The sequence below is a fragment of the Sminthopsis crassicaudata genome, chromosome 3 (genome assembly GCF_048593235.1).
Source record: "Sminthopsis crassicaudata isolate SCR6 chromosome 3, ASM4859323v1, whole genome shotgun sequence".
NCBI lineage: Eukaryota > Metazoa > Chordata > Mammalia > Dasyuromorphia > Dasyuridae > Sminthopsis > Sminthopsis crassicaudata.
Window position 1 is genome coordinate 250,765,614 of NC_133619.1, and position 18,009 is coordinate 250,783,622.

Here is an 18,009-nt window from a genome sequence, read left to right on the forward strand (position 1 = left end):
TTGAATGCCCAGATTTAGAGTGAAGGACTCTAGATTTGAACCCTTTTGCTGCCACGGTACTCCTTGGGTGATTGTGGACTAGTTGAGCAACTCCTCTGGCCCCAGTTTTCTCCACTGTAAGATTGGACTAGACCAGGAATTCTGAACCTGTGACTCATGGACTTGTTTTCTTAAAAATATTTTTAGTACTTGTATTTCCAAGGCATTGCCTTCCTTTGTTCTTGTACTTATTGAATTTTATGCATTTGAAAACATTTTTCTGAGAAGGGGTCTGTGGTACAAAAAATTAGGAACCCCTGGAATAACTTGATGCTGGATTACAGGACCGCAGCTTGAGGGGAACTGAGATATATTTTATGCCAACAGTTTTCCTTTTATAGATGAAATGGAGGCTCTTAAAGAATAAATGACCTGCTCGAGATGACACAGGAAGTAAGTGGGAAAACTGGAACTATTATGACTCACTCCAGCTCTCGGTTCTATGATCCTATCATCTCCAAAGTTATTTAGATCCTTGTGGAAACTTCCTCCACTGAAGCTGATCAGCAAGGAATCATTAAATTATTTAACTGACAGTAATCAGCAAGCTATTTAACTGATGAATGAATCAGTTAACTCAACAGTAAAAAGGGGATAATAATAGCCCCTACCAGCAGGATTCTTGAGGAACAAATAATGTAAATTCGGAACATACACTGCCTGGATTATACATTCGGTGCTTAATAAATGCTTTCCTCGTGGTTACTTAGGAGTGCCGCAGAGTATGTATCCAGCCTCAAGACTTCCTGGCTTCCAGGCTGCCGCCGCCAGGTAAAGGCACCTTTTTGCCTCGCGCTGTCCCCTCGGGCTGCTCCCGAGAGGCAGCCAGCTGCGCGGGCCGTTGGGTCCCCAGGAGAAGTCGCCCGCAGCCTGGCGACGGGAAGCTCCCCAGCTCTCTACATTCAGTGTCACCAAGCTCCGTGTATGCTGATGGTTTCGCTAGCCGCCCGAGTCTGAGCGGAAAACAGCGCTCTCCTAAAAGGCCTGTTTCTGAAATGGCATCTAAGTGGCCGAGAGCCTGGGAGTAGCCAGCGCCCGGTTGTCTGTCCCCGGCCTGCACGTACAGTTCCGAACATCGTGCGCGCAGCACTCAGGTGCAACCGAGCTTGAAGCGGGGCCAGGAGACAGCCCGATTACATAGTAGCCGCGTGAGGAAGAAGTCTGTTACTTGTTTCTGTTTCCTGGCGGTCGCTGGCTCCCTACTTCCCCCCGCCCCCCTTCCTTCTGGAAACAATAGCCCAGCCATAGGCAGCAGTTCCAAAGCTCCCCAGGCAAAGGCCAGTTTCTACAAGATTGTTGAGTTTTGGGTCAAGCCCATTGAGACTGGCCGGCCCTTAGCAGACTTCTGTTTGGACTTGCTGTGGTCCCTGCGGGAGGGATAATGATGCTGCGGCCTTCCTGGGGAGGGGGCAGAGGGGAACAGGAGCGTCTCTTCTGCATCCTTAGAGATGAAAAGGACCCGAGAGACCTTCTGGTCCAGCTCTTCCATTTTATTATCCTCCATGATGGAAAGGACCTGGCAGCAAGCTGCAGGACATCCCTAGCACCAGAAAAAGACTCTTAAGGCGTTTTACACACACACACACACACACACACACACACACACACACACACACACACACACACACACACAATATATATATATATATATATGTGTGTGTGTGTGTAATTTAAAAATAATTTGTATTACTCTTCCTCCTCTACCCCCCTCCTCCACTGCTTTCAACAGTTTCAGTTTAGTTTACTCACAGCAGGGATGGCTTAATTTTTGTATCCTCCAGCCATCACAATATCTGGCACATAGTAGGTATTTAATGCATTCTTGCAGAATGAAGGAATGATTCAACAAACTGCCTGTGTGTATGAATAAGCTTTTCACTTAGCTCTTAATGTCTGTAGACAAAACTTCACTCACATGAGCCCAAGTTCAAACATAAGGTTAATGATTTGCATTTCTTGAGCCTATCTATAAAAAACCTTTAAAATGCTCTCACCAATTCCAGGTCCCTTAGTACAGTGCCTATCAAGGCTGGTGGAAAATGTCAAATCAAGCCTTGCAGCTTGGAATAGACCTTTGTCTGTGGACTTGGCTAGGATTTTGTTTTGTTTTGTTTTGTTTTGTTTTGTTTTCCCAGATGGGAGAGAAGGGGGAAAGGAGAGACAAGACTTCCAGGTCGATGAAATCAGGAAAAGGAAGGTGTGGAGCAATTCTCATGCCCTTCTGCCTTTGCTTCCCTTCCTGCTGAGCACAAACAGCAGTATGTTCCCCATCTCTAGTCTGCTGACCTTGACCAACGGGTGGGGAGTCATGTATTTTTGAATTTAAAAATGAGCTTGGCTTCCCAGAATGAAGATGCCCTCTCCATCATGATACATTCAGTGGCACAGCAAGACATTTACTAAGCATGTATTTGTCTCCTAGGTCCAGGCACTGTGTTATTTGCTAGGGACACAAAAATAATAGCAGCAAGCATTTATTTGAAAAGTGCTTTAAAATACCCTCTCATTTTAGCCTCACACCAACTCTCTGAGTATACATACCCTCAAAGCAGGCAGCAGCAGTGGATACAGGTCCAATTGTCAGGACAGCAAAATCAGGAAGATGAGCTCAAATACTGATGAGACCCCAAACAAGTCATTTAGCTCATCTGCCACAGTTTCCTTAACCATAAAATGGGGATAATAATAGCACCAAGCTTCCTGGATTGTTGTGAAGATCAAATGAAACAATATTTGTAAAGTACCTGACACAAGAAGGTACCATATAAATATTTTCCTTCTCCTTCCTCTTCCTCCTTGAGAAAACTGAGGCAGACCAGAGATTTAAGTGGCCACCTGTTAGGATTACTAGGTGAGAACTCAGGTTGTCTGGACAATGACAAGGTGAGAACTCAGGTTGACTTGATAAGGGGAGCAAGCTCATTGGTTGGAGTGCTTCTTCCCAGAAGCCCTTGCATTATCCCACGCCCGTTCTCTGGGAGGATAGAAGAGGCAACATTGGGCCTGGACAAGCAGTTTGGACTGGGGATGGAAGGGTGGATATGTATGTATGTGTGTATGTATATATGAACATATTTGTGCTTAACTATAGCCTGCTTGGGAGAAGTGAGGAGTCTAAGGGGAAAAAAAGAATAAAGTAAAAAAAGTGCACAGCAAAGAACAAAAGAACAAGCTACAAGGAAGCAAAGAAAAGATGGATACTCATGAATATAACTTTTACTATTATATGTCCTTTCTTGAATTGATTTTTTATTGTTGTTCTATGTAATGTTCTGATCGTCTCTCAGTTGTAATACTTCTCTGGGAGGAGGTTTCTTTTCTGTATAATCTTTTCCTCTATGAGCAGGTTTCTTGGGAGGCTTCTGGAGCTTCCAGCCAGCCTCTTCTTCCTGAATCCTGGCTCTGAATCTCCTCCAGCTCTTGTCCTTCCCCAGTCCAGACTGCCTGTCCAGGCCCAATGTTGCCTCTTTTATCCTCCCAGAGAATGGGTATGGGATAATGCAAGGGCTTCTGGGAAGAAGTACTCCAACCAATGAGCTTGCTCCTCTTATAATCTGAGCCAGAGAACTATCAAGTCAACCTGAGTTCTCACCTTGTAATTGTCCAGACAACCTGAATTCTCACCTTGTCATTGTCCAGACAACCTGAGTTCTCACCTAGTAATCCTAACAGCCACCCAAGAACTGCACAGCTAAACAAATGTCTGCAGCAAAATTTGAAATGAGGTCCATCCTGCCACTAGATCTAGTATTCCATCTTCTGTGCCTGCTAGTATCCAACTAGGCAAACAATCCCTGCCCTTACAGAGCTTACAATCTATTTACTGGTTAATAATATCTTACATTTATATGGCACTCTAAAGATTGTCAAAGTGATTTTAAAATACATCATCTTTTTAGTGCCTAATAACAATCTCATGAAGTAGATACTCTATGATCATCCCCATTTTATTAAGGGAATTGAGGCTTAGGAGTTTAAATGATCTGACAATTGACTGGGAGAGCATCAGAGTGCAGGGTTTGAACCCAGGTCTTCCTAAAATAAAATTCTTTACTCAGGTTACAGTAAGATGATGTCCCAAATTAATTTAATGGTAAAAAAAAATGTTCAGTCAGACCCACCTAGTTCTAAACTGATTAAATTGTCAACAGACTTACATAATAAATTTGCAGTGCTATTAACTTTTCAAAACACTTTGACATTCATTGTGATTCATTCTCATAAATCTGTGTATCCTGCATAATGCAAATTTCCATTCCCATTTCATAGATGAATCAACCAAGGCCTTAGAGAACTCACAAATCTAGGAGATAGGTATTATTATTATGCCTCCTTTACAATTAAGGGAACTAAGGTAGACAGGTTAAGTGGCTCATCCAGGATCACACATTTCTGTTTGGAGTTTAGCGACACAGTTAACCAGTGATTATTTCAAATTCCAGCTATCTGGGACTACTAAGTGGAAAGGCTGGGAAACAAACCCAACAAAACCAGAATCAGGCAGGTTCTCAAACTCTTTAATCACATCCTTCAGTATTCTGATAAACTGAAACTGAACTCAAAATGACTCAAACCACTTCTGTCCCTATATATTTACAAAGCACCAGCTGTTTGTATGGCATCCTCAGAAGCCTTGAATATTACTTTGGTTAGCAAATGACCACACCTTAATATACAGTAATGGTAGGGATGGAGTTTATCCAACAAAGAATGGTAAAAATATGTCTGGAGTCAAAAGAATTGCTGTTTAGAAGTTTTTCAGTCATGTTCAACTCTCCGTGCTTCCTTTTGGGATTATCTTGGCAAAGATACTGGAGTGGTTCGCCATTTCCTTTTCTAAGTCATTTTACAGATGGGAAAATGGAGGCAAACAGGATTATAAATGACTTGTCCAAGATCACACAACTGGTGTTTGGGGCCAATTTTGAATTCAGATCTTCTTCACTCCAGGCCTGGTGCTCTATCCACTATACCACCAGCTGTCCTAGTCAAAAAGAATTTTGAGTCAAAATGAAAAGTGTAGAGATAAAGTTGTGCATACCATATCTACCAAGTCAGTTGTCATAGCAATGACAGTGATAATAATGACAGGAACTGGAGCTGGGTTTTCTTGAGATAGGGAATTCCTGCACCTTCAAGTAAGCACATCCTTTGAGATTTATGGTCCAGAAAAGTTAACCAAGGCACTGAAGTCAAGGGATTTGATCAGGTCACAAAGACAATAGATATCACAGCCAGGTCCTCCTGATTCCAGGCCAGTGATCTATCTACTGCACCACCTAGCCATTGTTGAAATTTTTTTTCTTTATTAAAGCTTTTTATTTTTCAAAACATATCAGTGGACAATTCTTCAACATTAATCCTTGCAAAGCCTTATGTTCCAATTTCCCTCCCTTCCCCCACACCCTCCCCTAGATGGCAAGTAATCCAATATGTGTTAAACATAGTAGAAATGTATGTTAAATCTAATATATGCATACATATTTATACAATTATAGAGCTGCACAAGAAAAATCAAATCAAACCAGCAAAAAAAAAAAAAAATGCAAGCAAACGACAAAGAGTGAAAATGCTATGCTGTGAACCATGCTCAGTTCCCATGGTTCTCTCTGGGTGTGGATGACTCTCTTCATCACTGAACAATTGGAACTGGTATGAATCAACTTATTGTTGAAGAGAGCTACATGCATCAAAATTGATTATTGTATAATCTTATTGCAGTTTATGATGGTTGATACCCATTTTTATCCGTGGGCAAGTAGGAGGTAAAATGGATGCTGTACTAAGCCTGGAATCAGGAAAATCTGAGTTTAAATCTATCCTTAGACACTAACTAGCTGTGTGATCCTGGCCAAGTCACTTAACTCTGTCTCAGTTTCCTCCCAATGTGCTGGAGAAGGAAACAGCAAACCATTCCAATATCTTTGCCAAGAAAAACTCAGATGGAATCATAGAATCCAACAGGTCTAAAAAATGACTGAACAACCACCAACAAGGACATAGATGGCATGCTTAACAAATTGCTGGATGACACAAGGCTTTGAGGGAAATAAACCAGAAGGAGCTAAAAAGATCTTGCTGGCCTAGAACATTTGGCTAGATCTAATTCGATTTAATAGAGATAAATATAGTCTTACAGTTGGGTTCAAAAGAATGCAGGTAGGAAAAGCATAACTCAATGACTTGTTTACATGACAGTGGACAGCCAGGTGGTGCAGTGGACAACCTAGGACTTGCAGCTGGAAGACCCAAATTTTAATCCAACTTCAGACTCTTACTAGTTGTACTTGACTTTTGAGTGAGTCATTTAACCTCTGAACCACTTAAAATAGGGATAATAACAGTACCTATCTCTCAGGATTGTAGTGAAGATAAAATGAGATAGTATTTGTGAAGTGCTCTGAAAACCTCAAATATATAAATATTACATAGATATTGTTATCATGACATTAGGAAGTTTTAGTGCACAGCAAAAACTCCATGAGTCAATGAATAACCTCTATGTATTGCAGGTTGCCTGAAAAGAACCATTTTTTTTTTTTCCTAGAAGAAAAGAGGTGAAAATTCCACTAGTCTGTCCGTACAGACTACACCCATTTTAGGAAAACATTGATCATTTGAAGACCATCCAGAAGAAAGTGCCCAGGATACTTTGATATCATGATATATGAAAATTACTGAAAAAAAATGAAAAATCCTGAAAATATTTAGCATAAATGAGAAAAGACTTAGGGTAGGGGTGAAGTGTGAGTAATTTTCAGGAATGTGGAGGGTTATCTTATGAGACATTAGCCTTGTTCTCCTGGGACCCTAAAGGTAAGTTAGAAGCAAAAAATAGATGTTGCAGAGGCACATTTTAGCTCTTGGATTTTTTTTTTTTTTTAAACACTCATTTGTCCAAATGTGGCTTCTTTAAAGATCACAAATTCCTCTTCGCTTAGGACTTGTAGCAGGAAGATTCTGATTTAGGTTTGAAGTGGGCTAGACGGTTTAAGCTTTCATCCAATGGAATTTCCAAAAATATTCCCTGAGGCATATGTTACAGTGCCCCTGTCAGAATCAGACTGAACCCTGAGCATCAGTTCTGGTTGGAGATCTAAAGGGATGAGCACTTCTGGAGATATGTGTATGAAAAAAGAGATTTCAACTTGGATAAAGCATGGGAACCCCATTTCATGCTATCTTCTTTTATTGGTAGAAAATACCTGGAATGTAAGCTGGGACTATCAAGGGGTAGTTTAAGGAGCACTTCACCTTGGGAGTCAGGAGTCTATTTGGGAGTCAAGAGTCTGTTCTTACCAGCCACATACTTTGTGGCAATTAGACAAACTGCTTCACCTCTGAGTTTATTTCCTGATGTGTAAAAAAGATAATGTTTATGCTACTTATTACATAGATTAGTTGTGAGGAAAATGTTCTGTAAAGTTCTGGTATAATTGTGAATAGTTATACCTGAAAGGACAATAATTCCCCAGCTTTTGCAAATGCACCATCTGTGGCACCTCACATCTACATACTGTATATGTTCATCTGTGTCATGTATTTTTACATTGTACATATATAATTTGTATATATGCATGTATATTTGTGTGGATATAAATTCAAAATTTTATAAATGTATCATTCAGAAAAATAACAGTGTATGAATAAGTGTATGAATGCATAAAGATGCAAGCACATGTATAATATGATTGCACATGGTATATTACATATACATATATCTATGTCTATATATAGAGAATTTAAATTCTTTTTCTCTAATGGTCTCAAAAAAAGAAATTGTCTGAGAGCCATTTCTTCCTATAGTTATTGTTTACTTAGCCCTCTTACACGTTAGGAACAACTGGGAAAGGGCTGGAGGCCAAGCTTTGCCTGGAAAACTGAGGCTAGATGGGACATGCTTTGTTTGCTCAGTAGCCTGAAAGGGTAGGCTTATGAAAGGAATGAAAGCTCACAGAGGGGTATTTCAGGGGCAAGGAGGTTGCAAACAAACTAAGTATTTGGAGAAGGAGAGAGACTTCCCAGAAGATGATGCAATATTTCAAGCAGGCCAAGGAAAGGAAATGGAAAATCAACTTTTTTTTTTTTTTTTTTCCTTTTCATTGACTATCATCAACAGGAGAGCTACTTGTCCATATGTGGCTTTCTAAGGGAAGGGCATTAGTAAGTTTTTGCTGGAATAAAGGTCTAAATGATGTCTGCTGGCTATTGGAACCTTAAAACATAGTAGCTGCCATACTGATTTAGACCCAAGATCTAGGTAACCCAGTAATAGCTAAAAATGACTCCATAGATGAATCTGGATGATTCTTGTGGCAACAGACAAGCTACTTGACTTCTGAGTTTATTTCCTGATCTGTAAAATAGAGATAAGGCTTATGCTACTTACTATATAGATTAGTTGTGAGGAAAATGTTCTGTAAAGAATCACCTTAAAGGCTTTGGGGGAAAATCTAGAATATGGCTCTTATCATTCATGAATTTGCCTGAGGGTTTTTTGGAATCCACCTACATTTCCTATTTATACTACTTCTTGGGGATAAAAACGATTTTATATATAGTTTATATACAAATTGTACAAGTTGATTACTAGCTGTGTGAAGGAAGATTTCCTTTACTATCCTAAACTTACCTTAAGTTTTGCTGTGCACACTTATTCCAATATTTATTCTGGTATTGTGATGCTGATACATACTCTTCATTTCAGTCAGGCTAGCCTATTTGATGCTTGTGGTCCCAAACTATCTATCCAAAACATTCTCTGGGCTTTTGAAAAAATTGATCCTCCCCTACTCCATTTTCTCAGTGCTCTCCCCTTCCTGCCTTGGCTTTTGGAACCTCTAGGTCAGGCTCAGTCTAAGTGTCCTTAATCTCCTTTTAAGGCCTTTCCTGATTTTTCTCTTGTTAGTGGTAGGTACCCTGACTCCCAAATTCTAATTCTAGCTAGTTTGTATGCATTTTTCACTTACCAACGTGGATACATGTTATTCCATTATCATTCTATCAAAATATATTTCTATGAGCTACTCACTGGGTTTACAATGAGAGAAAACGAAATAGTCCTTGCCTCCTTAGAATTTGTTTCTTTAGAACAGGGATCGATTCATTTTCTATCTCAGGATGTCTATGTTTGCTAGTTCCACTTTATCTTTCTTGAGAGTTTCAAGCATCAAACCCACTTGGTATGTGGCAGTACTTAAGAGAGGATTTGGTGGGCTTGGAAATCTGAGGCAGAGCCAGAACCAGAGCATCCTCCCCCCACCCCACCAACAGAAACAAAGCTTGTACACACAGCACAGAAATGGCTCACTGTATGAACTACCCTTACAGGACTGACAGCTGGAAGAGACTTTAGAGATCCTATTTCAATGGGAACTGAGATGCCAACTTACAGGATGACTTGCTCAAAGTCACTAAGTCAGAAGTGACAGCACCAGGACATTTAATCCTTATCAGAGCCTATTTAACCTCACCCACTTATGGAAAACAATAAAGATTCAGTGTCATGTGAAATCTTTTTTCTATTCTTTGGGCAAGAAAATGTAACATTTTTTCCATTCATTTGAAATAGGAATCTTTGAAAACATAAAAAACAAAAGTATTCAAGTTCAAGTGGAGGAATAAAGAATGGATACTTCTCACTTATCTTTTCAGAATTTGGCTTTCAAGAAAGGGATCTAGAGATTTAAACACACACACACACACACACACACACACACACACACACACACACAAAATAAAGACAGACAAAAATAACACATATACCCTATTATGGCCCTGCTCCGACTTTAATTGTACGTAAGAAATGACTTGTGCATACTCTTGAATGAGTCAGACTCAACCTCCCCAAAGGGGCCTTGCAAACATGGGCAAACTAAGGTGTTCCATTTCCAGAGATGATTTTTTTTCCCCTTTTACTCCATTTCTGACGAAGCCAGCCAGTGTATTTGAGACGTGAGCAGGGAGTGATTGTTCCAGGAACTACTCCAGTGAAATACGTGATTCTAAGCAGCCAGGCTCCTAAATCAGGGACAAATGACTCATGCTTCAGCTAAGAAATATTTAACCCTTTTGGGGATGGCGTTTAAGATTTTCCAGCAGAGTCCTTAGGATGGAACAAATAAATACTTGCCTGACTCAGAGAAGCTTAGAGGTGAGGGGTAGAGGGCAAAGCAGAAGAGGGAGAAGGCAGCAATACCAGAAAAATCTCCTAACTGGAAAAAAAAACAAAGTGTGCTCTAATTATATCATCTCCACAGCTTTGTCAACCCTGGCTCTCACAGATTGATGACACATATCCTTGATGTCCTGGAGAAAATGTTAGACCTAGAGTCCGGAAGAATGCAAGCTCAAAATCGATCTCAACTGAGACAAGTCAATTAAATCCTGTCTGCATCAGTTTTCTCTTCTGTAAAATGGGGATATTATTAGCACTGACTTCATAGGGCAAGCATGGAGCAACAAGCCAGGAGTTCAAATCCGTGCATAGTTTGTAGCATTAAAATAAGCAATATGAAAAGCCCACAATGAGTTCAAACCCAACATTTGCAGAAAAAAAAAAAAATTGATCTCTACAATTCAAGTAAATGGATATCTGAAGTTGTGAATTCTGTTTAGCAACTTAGATCCCTTCAGTTTTCTTTGGGTGGAATCTTTATTTTAATATGCTTTTTGTTATTTTGAACTTGATGAAACACTTTGGGTAGCGTAGAACTACAAAGTACAAAGACCATATAGTTTTGAGGGTTAAAAATATGGTTATTTATAAAGCACTTATTTACAAATAAGATCCTACATAATGCTATCTATAATTATTTTTTGATTGATATTGATATGATCTTTGTACTTTGTAGTACTACGCTACCCAAAGTGTTTCATCAAGTTCAAAATAACAAAAAGAATATTAAAATAAAGATTCCACCTAAAGAAAACTGAAGGGATCTAAGTTGCTAAACAGAATTCACAACTTCAGATATCCATTTACTTGAATTGTAGAGATCAAATTTTTTTTTTCTGCAAATGTTGGGTTTGAACTCATTGTGGGATTTTCATATTGCTTATTTTAATGCTACAAACTATGCACGGTACAGTTCCCACAGCCTTGTAACCTACTCACATTCATCTCGAGTTGGGGTTTGCCCTGGGGCCCCACTATTCATTTTGGCACTTTAATGTATCTTAATTACTAGCATGTATGGTTGCTCCCAGTATAACTATATCCTGCTGGGGGGCCTGCAAGGAGGGTGTCAACCATTTCCTCATTCCTGAGAGGGTAAGAAATCAAGCCCCTCTGGCTCCATCTGGGTTATCCACTGTTTCTTGTTTCCTGCTAGTTTAAGGAAATCTGGTTCGCTCTGCCTGAAAGGAAGTTTTATACAGTGGCAGTAACACTGCCTGGAGAAATTCAAAATCCAGGTTCAAATCCTACTCTGCTACTTACTATCTGCATGTCTTTGGGCAATCACAAATTCTCTGGGCCTCAATTTTCTCAGTTTCTTCCAGATCTGTGTCTGTGATGATATAACCTGCTCTGCCCAAGAAAATGGAAAATAGCTCCCTGCCCTACTGTCCTCATGGGTCAGCTGTGAGAATCAAATGATGTAGGCACAATGTGGAACATTAACCCCTAAGTAATGGCTTAAATCAGGACCTAAGTGAGGATCAAAACTGAAAAACTAGATTACTGCCAGGTATTTTAGAAAGTTAAGCTCTTAGGCAAGAGGGCACTGTTCAGCCACAAGGATACTGTCAGATTAGTTCTGGCCACATATGCCAGTAAGCCTTGCTACTGGAAAGGCTGAGACTGATGGACTGCAAAGGCTCGGTAGTTCTGAGCTGTGTTGTGCTAAGCTGTTTGGGTATCTACACTGCGGCTGGCACTGGTATATGAGCCCCTGAGATCGGGGGATCACCACACTGCTTCAGGAGGGGCTAACTTGTGCCAAGTTGGAAACAGTATGTCAACACTCCCATGGTAATCAGCAATAGGGCTAGATCAGCAGTGGTCACTGCACTTTCCGCCTAAACAAAATACTCAGTCTCCAAAAAAGTTCAACTGAATGCAACTGCCTTCTGAGCAGCAGTTATCAAGGGTAAAATGGGGATGCCATATAAATGAACAACTTCACAAGATTACCATGAGGATCAAATAATATCTAAAGGGCAACATGGCAGAGTGAATGGAGCACTACCTGGAATCAGGAAGATCTGGCTCAACTTTGGATTATGTTCAATCGTTTGTCAGTTGTGTGCAACTCTTAGTGATCTCTTTTGGGATTTTTGTGGTAAAGATACTGGAGTAAAGATCTGCAGCTCTTTTTACACAGAGAAGAAAACTCTAGTAAACAGCATTAAGTGATTTGCCCAGGATAAAACAGCTAGTATGTCTGAGTTCCTGAATTCAGAAAAGTTTTCCCAACTCCAGGTACTCGAAGAACACACCTAAATGCCCCCCTCCCCAATTCTGATACTAGTTATTTCAATCTAGACAAATCACTTAAAACTTTGAGACTCAGTATTACCTGAAACAATAAATATCTAGCATACCCATCTCACATGAGTTCTGTAAGGCTCAAATGAGATTTTTTATATATATATAGCACTTTGGAAACCTCAAAGCCCTGTAAGTCAGTTACTACTTTTTAAGTCCTTTATTTCTAGTTATGTACTCCTTAAGGTATAATGCAAGTGTTATTTTCTCTATTTGGGAGACCCTTCCAAAGCCCCCTTCTCAGCACAATGATAAACAGTATTACTATAATGAAATCACTTGAATTAAAAAATGCTAATCAAAGAGAGGCAGCTAGGAAGTACAATGGATACAGCACTGGTCCTGGTCAGGAGGCCTTGGGTTTAAATTTGACCTCTGACACTTCCTACCTGTGTGACCCTGGGCAAGTAACTTAACCTCAATTGCCTCAAAACAAAAAAAATAGTAGTTATTAAAAAATATATTACCCTGTAATCAAGTATACTGGCTCTCAGTGGCCAGTTTACAAAAGTTGCATGGTTTTAGGGAATTGTTAACATGAATATTCTTCCACTATTATTACAGGACTTGGGAAAGAAATTGCCCAATAAGCAGAGCTGTAACTAGGTATAACTTTTCCAGGAGCCACAGCAGTTGTATGAGGTCAGAGTCAGTAAGAGGCAGAGCTGTGTTCTGAACTCAATTCTTGGAAAATTCCAACTCCCTATTTCAAGTTATATATCTTTATATACAACAGAGGTAAGGCTGACAAGGGAATCATGTGACCTACCTGCCTACTCAAGTAACAGCCCCAGGATGAGAGCCGCCTTCCAAATCTGGAGTTGAAGAGAGAAGGCTTTCAACTTTTGCTTGGTCTGAGGTGATAGGACTGGGAGCAATAGAGAGAAGCTACAGAGGTGGATATGGATACAAGACAAGGAAAAAATGACTCACAATTAAAACTCTCTCAAAGGAGAGGAGGCTGCTCCAGGAGGTAATGGATTCCCCTCTCCCCCTTCTTGGAGGTCCTCAAAAAAAGGCTGGATGACCAATTGCTGAGGGATGTTATTAGATGAGATTCTCACTTGGGTGAGTCAGCTGGGTGGCACTCTGGATAAAATATGGAACCTGTGAGTCATGAAGAGCAGTTCTGATCCTGTGTCAGACATTTGGACTAGTCGTGAAGCCCTGAACAAGTCACATTAACCTCTCAATCTCCACCACAGAACTGTCTGTAAAGTGGGCCTAACAATGGCATCTACCCCCACTCAGATGTTAGGCGATTTCTATGTAAATACTGCTGTTATTAATTAGGCTGGCCTCAGATCTGTTTCACCTGAGATTCCAAAGTAACCCCATCTTAACAAAGCATCAGAAGAGATGGAGAGAAACAGGACCAAGCCTTTTAAAGAGAACCAAGGCTAGTGTGGAGGGGTGAAGGGAACAGGAAGGGGTAGTCAGATCCTTGCTCCTCTCAGGTCTCTGCCCAGAAGGCAGAGAAGGCATTGCCTCTCCATGTCAGTGCCCTAAGGTATTCACTACAGTAAGAGGATGCTAGTCTCCAAAGAATTCAAATTGTGCAGCACCAAAGGGAGCAGAGAGAAGATGAGAAGGAGGTATAGGGTGGTTAAGGGAGACTGCAGCACAAGACCAAAGAAAGACTAGTACAGGATGTCCCTGGAGAGATGAGAGGCGAGAAACAAAGTAGATTTATCAGGTATGGATACACACAATCCACATGTTCCCTGAAATGTTAAACTATAGGAGTTTATTTACTTACTGGGGTCCATTTACTTAAAAAAAAGTTTTTAGGTAACTATTTGATGTAGTTGATTTCCTCTGTAATCTTACACATATCACCTTTAATAATTTAACAAAAATCTGAGGGGTCCAAAGGCTTTAGTAGACTTCCAAAGGGGTCCAACACACACACACACACACACACACACACACACACACACACACACACACACACACAAGATTATGAACCTTTTATTTAGACAATGACTTCCTGCACTTTGGGTTAACTTATGGAAAATTTAAGAAAGGACAAGGCCCAAAGGTCCAAAAAGAGACAAAACCTTTTACTACACAATTAAAGATAGGGACGAATACTTAGGGGAGATTAAGCAGGCTGGCTGAAATTAATAGATATAAATTGAGAGCAATCATTTGAGCTTTTCCAGATAATAGTTTAGAAGTAGGAGTGAGGATCAGAAGAGAAGAAAATTAGCCCAAATTTCCATAGGGAAACCTTCAAAGAAATTAGGCACATATTGGGTTTCATCCTTGATGCAATGCAAAAAGTCAATAAGCTTTCTCTTGATTCTTCTTTCCAGTGGAAAGGATGAAAAAGGAGGTTCTGAAGGAGCTGAAATTCTTGGAGAAATTATGTAAGCAGCAGACTAGCCTATGAGGGCTTGTGTTCACAAAAATGATTTACCTTAGTTGATGAATATGTATTAAAGCTGCAAGGCCCCTTTTAATTTTTGAGCATGAAGTTACACTAACCTCTGAGGTCCCTTCTATTTGTATAAGATCCAGTCATCTCTGTACTATCTTTACAATTTGATATCAAAATTAAAGGAATGAGGCTCAGAGGGATAAAATGACTCTTCTGTAGTCACATAGTGTGCTGTGGGGCTGAGATTTTAACCCAGGATGACTCTGAATGTAGAACTCTTTTGCCAACTATACCACACTGGTATCTTCTTTGTTCTTCCATTTTTTTAAAGCATGGCAATAGTATTAGCCAAAATACCATCTGTAAAAACAAACACTTTAGGGAATATAACAAAACCTAATGACAAACTGAAAAACTACTACTAGAACTATTATTACTACTATTATCACCACCAGCTAGCATGTATATACCTCGAGCTTTAAGATTTACAATGTGTTTTATGAGCCTCATTTGCCTCTCATGGCAAGCCTGTAAAATTCTTATTATGATTTTACATAGGCATACACAGATATGCCCTGCTTTGCCAGGAGTCATATAAGAGTAAATATCTGAGGATGGATTTGAACTGAAGTCTGGTGCTTTATCCATCAAGCCACCTAACTTCAGTAGGCCAAAAAAATAATGCAGTAAAATAAGTTCTTTGGGGATTTCCTTCCAAGTTTTCTTTGAGAATTATGTGTGTGTGTTTTCTCTCTACTATTTACTTTCCATCTCTTATGAGATGTAGCATATAATTATTTCACAATTATTGAATATATAGACATACAAGTAATAGATACATACATTTTAAAATTATTTTATGACAGGATTTTCTCTATTGCAAATTCTATAAATTAATTTTTCCATGAATAATAGTTCAAAATAATAGTTAAAATTCATGTATTTTTAGTCTTACAATAAACCTCTGTGGGCAGATAATACAAATTAAAAACTCATTTTGCAGATGAAGAAAACTGAGTCTCAAAGGAAGTTGTTCAATGATAAATACCAAATCCAAGTTTTGTTACTCTTTCCATTTTGCAATCAATTTCTGTTTGTAATATATTCCATGGTCACAAATTGCTTCCCTATATATTCTCATTTGATTCTCACAATATTCTCCCCATAAGGGCTAACATTTTATCAAAGTAAAACTCAAAGGAGGGCACATTTCTTGCCCAGGGCTTGTTTCCTCTTAAGTCACAGGGTCTTGATTTTTTGACTATAGGTAGGATGTTTAGAGGGTATAAATTTTAGCACCAATACTGGTAAACTGATCTTGGTTTGTGGTTTGTGATCACATTAACTGTAATTCTAAAAATGGCATTATTTGCTTGATCCTGCTGTCATTTCCTTACATTTTTACTTTAGGGTGGGGTTCTTTATTAAAATTCTAATAAGAGAACCCTAACCCTTCCATGTGTCTTTTATTTGATTAATATTTGATTTTTTCCAATTATATATAAAAATAATTTTTAATATTTGCTTTTAAATTTTGAGTTTTAAATTCTCTCCCTTCCTCCCTTTTTTTCTCTCCCTGAAAGTTAATAATACAATATTGGTTATACATGTGTAATCACACAACACATTTCCACATCAACATTGTTGTGTGAAAAATGTTATATTTCCTTTAACAAGAATTCAGCTACACGTAGAAAAATTAGTGGCATACCACTGTGGCACTGCCCAGGAGTTGGTGAACATTTGCCATCCAAAAGGGGAAAAGTTTAAAATGGAGTGCCTATTGATAGCTTGTTAAGCCTCCTTAACTTAGGCCTTGATATTTTTGTGAGTATGATCTCTGAATACACCACATTCATCACACACTACCATATTTTAATGTCCAGGATCAAACAAACATAACTGAGAGATTACCTCTCCTTTTTCCTTTACAAAAAGCATGGCATGCAATTTCAATGGGTCCTTAAATCAAGCTTCAAAATCTTCTAATGGTCTTTAATACTGGGTCATGGTAACACTCATGTAGACACTCTGCCTAGGACCAATTTGAACAGTTCCAACAGCTTTATGCTGCCTTGTTATGATACTCCACTCAACACCAACTTCTAAACATCTCAAACATAATGAATGTGGACAACAAATATATTTGATCTCTAAGGATTTAGTTTTTAAAGAAATGTCTAAAAGATCATGATATTTTTAAAACAAAAGGAAACAAATATAACCTTGAAAAATGTAAAATAAAAAACATTGCACCGAGGGGGGAAAAATGTGCTTAAAGAGAAATGTTTTTAAAAATATTTTTGGAATATTTATGTAGTTTCAAGTTGAAAACTCTAAACTATTCTAAAAACATGAAATTCAAGACAAGAGTCACCAATGAGCTATCTGCCTGAATTTAAGAGTGATAATAGAATGCTCAGAATTAATGTTAAAGGGTTTTAAGGGATTTTACATCATCTAGTTTCGCCTTCCTCAATGCAAAAATCCCCTTCACCACATTCTTAAGAGACAAGCTATGCAGTGATGGCATAGTTCATGCATTACCTCATAAGAAAGTTCACTTTTAATATTCATCTGAAATAGGTTTCTTATAATTTCAACTCACTGGTTGTCAGCTTCATACTCTGGGGCTGTGCAATTATCTCTCAACTTTTTGTACATTACAACTTTTCAAATATCAGATAATGATTATCACATCACCTGCCTGCTCTTTTTTGGGGCCAAACATAACCTTGTGTTTTCCAATATTCCTCTTTGATTAGAAGCATACATTCAGTTCAATGATTTTATTCCCATAGAAATTCTTCACAATTCACATGGATTGTTATTCCATGATTGTTACAAGACTGGACCTATCCAATCTTAGTTCCCCACTTTTGCTCAACTCAAAGCTTGAGCTCCAGTGAGGTCTCCTGTCTGTTGTACTTCTAAGGACTCTCAACAAGCGTGGCAGGTAGGTGGTCCAATGAACAGAGCAGTGGATCTACAGTCAGGAAAATATCCAGCTTCATATTATCTATGTGACTTTGGGTAAAACTCAGTTTCCTCAACTGTAAAATGGGAATAATAGCCACATCTATTTCACAGGGCTGCC

The 18,009-nt window shown here is 39.1% G+C and overlaps 1 protein-coding gene across 2 annotated transcripts in view; it reads right to left on the reverse strand.

Annotated features, from left to right (window-relative positions):
* The window catches only part of LOC141561180 (uncharacterized), a 47,808-nt gene extending 33,372 nt beyond the window's left edge, over positions 1-14,436 (reverse strand). For both annotated transcript variants that reach the window (XM_074300404.1, XM_074300403.1), the window contains exon 1: positions 13,299-14,436. The gene's annotated coding sequence lies outside the window, so the exon portion shown is untranslated. The remainder of the gene's footprint in view (positions 1-13,298) is intronic.
* Between the last annotated feature and the right edge of the window lie 3,573 nt (positions 14,437-18,009).